Genomic DNA, 2,540 nt, shown 5'->3' on the forward strand with positions numbered 1-2,540 from the left:
TTTAGCTCCCTTCTACTCTACATCTGAAGGATTTGTTTTCCTCTGAGCTTTCTTATCTATTTTTCCATATGGCCAATTCTGCTTTTTTTTCTCCTCATTTTTCTCCTCAATAACTTTTTGAACTCTTTTATCCATTTGGCCTAAGCTGGTTTTTAACATGTTATTTTCTTCAGAATTTTTTGGATCTCCTTGATTAATCTGCTAACTTCATTTTCATAATTTTCCTGCATCTCTCTCATTTCTTTTCCCAATTATTCTTCTATCCCCTTGCCTAATTTTCAAAATATTTTTTGATCTCTGTCACAGCCTGAGCCCAACATCTATGTTTCTTGGTGTCTTTAGATGCAGAAGCTTGTACTTCCTCAACTTTATATTGAATATTTCGTTCCTCCATGGGTCCAAAGTAATTGTCTGTGGTCAGGTTGCTTTTTTTCCTGTTTATTCATTTCTCCATCCTGTGCCTGATTTTAGGGGTACTTCTTGAGCTTTAGTATATTATTGGGACACCCCCCACCCTGCAAGGACCTCAGTGTGTGAGGCTCTGACTGCTCTCCTGGCTTGTTAATGACCACAACTCCCTCCTTTGTCCCAGGGCTGTGAGAGGAGGGTCCCTGCTCTATGGGGAGCCTAGACTGCAACCAGGGTCTGAATGTGGTCAAAGACCCAGAGTCCTAGGCCAGGGACAGAGGACAGACCTTGGCAGTCTCCCTCCACTCCCTTACCTTTGGTGAGCTGAGCACTCAGGCTGCAACTGCCTGGAGGCTCCTGCTGGATAAATTCATGGGCCTGCTTCTGTTTCTTGGCGTCTGGGCTCCCATGGCAGAATTGAGTGCCATGGCCATGCTGAGGGCTTGGGCTCCATGCACGCTCTGGCAGGGTCTCCCTGCTGATCTTCCAAGTTGTGCTTGGAGCTCCCTGGTTTGCAGGTCAGGAAACTGCTTCCACTGCCAGAATCTGGCACTCCCAGGCATCCTGGGGCTGTTTCCAGGAGACTGAAGATCCTCCAACCCCATGGGACACAGTTTTCCCATGATTTTCCAGATTACCTTGGGCTGGAGAATTGCCTCACTGGAACTTTCTTTATGTTTTCTCTTTCAAAAATTTAGTTAGAGAAACTCTGGGCTCCTCTGCCACGGCTGCGGTTTGGTGCCCCGGGGCAGTGTCCTCTGGCCATGGCTGCCATCCTGTGCAGGCTGACATGCAGGAGAACTAGTAAATTAGTACCAGATTTGGGATGATTGGGCTCCAGACAAAAGCACAGCCTCCTGGACTTGCCTTACAATTACGGTGCATTGGAGACTCACATCAATGCACAAATCATGCAGTTGCATGACAGCAAACACCATGCCACTTATGTGAATAACCTGAATGCTACAGAAGAAAAATATAAAGAGGACTTGGCAAAGGGTCATGTTACTACTCAGATACTCTTCAGCCTGCATTGCAGTTCAATGATGGTGATCATGTCAGTCACACTATTTTCTGGACAAACTTTTGCCCAAATGGTGGATGAGAACCCAAAGGGAAATTGCTGGAAGCCATCAACCATGATTTTGGTTCTTTTGAGAAATTTAAGGAGAAGTTGACAGCTGTGTCAGCTGGTGTTCAAGGTTCAGGTTGGGGTTGGCTTGGCTTCAATAAGGAGCAAAAACGGCTGCAGATCGCTGCTTGTTCTAATCAGGATCCTTTGCAAGGAACTACAGGTCTTATTCCTCTATTGGGAATTGATGTGTGGGAACATGCTTATTATCTTCAGTATAAAACTGTTAGACCTGATTACCTAAAAGCAATCTGGAATGTAATTAATTGGGAGAATCTGACTGAAAGATACTTGGCTTGTAAAAAGTAAAGTGGTGGTATATTCACTGTTTAAACATTTGTTCTTGTTGAAGCTGTTTTTGTAGTGTATGGCACTGTAATTTGTCAACTCTCATGTTACCTGTTAAAATATGTGCTCTTAAGCAAATTGTTTAAAGCCGTGAAAGAGTTCTTAGTTTTCAAAACTTTTTGGTTTTGTGTAATAAGTATGCATAATAACTTAGGGGTTGAGTGTGGGTCTTGGGAATGTTTCAGTTAGCCTATGTGCTTAATGAGCAGCATGACTGTTGTCATGATAAAAACAAAACAAAAATAAGCACAGTCCACTTACTTTCCTTCTTAAGATAATTGTTTCTAGGGAGGTCTTTAATCCTGTGGTATAGTAACTATAATACAATCAATTCTCCACTCTGAATAACAGTGATGTTAAATGAAGGAGGGGAAGGAGGGAAAGAATTTGAAATTTAAAAAAGAGAATCTTAAAAATTTTACATGTAATTGGTAAATGTTTAATGGAATAAATAAAATATATTTAAAAAATAAAAAATAGTTCTACTAGAAAGTGAAAAAAATTTTAGAGTTATAATTTTAAGGTTTTTGACATATTTTGGAGAGAGCATCTAAGAAAGATTCTTCTCCTGAAGTCATCTTGGCTCTGCCCCCCACCCAGATTCCATATCTTATAATAAATCCTGTATGTCTATTTTCCAAAGACCAACCAA

General features: G+C 41.4%; 1 pseudogene; it reads left to right on the forward strand.

Moving 5' to 3' along the window:
* Positions 1-1,172: 1,172 nt before the first annotated feature.
* On the forward strand, positions 1,173-2,253 carry LOC141516397 (superoxide dismutase [Mn], mitochondrial pseudogene; annotated as a pseudogene).
* Positions 2,254-2,540: the final 287 nt, after the last annotated feature.

This window comes from Macrotis lagotis, chromosome 3, assembly GCF_037893015.1.
Source record: "Macrotis lagotis isolate mMagLag1 chromosome 3, bilby.v1.9.chrom.fasta, whole genome shotgun sequence".
NCBI lineage: Eukaryota > Metazoa > Chordata > Mammalia > Peramelemorphia > Peramelidae > Macrotis > Macrotis lagotis.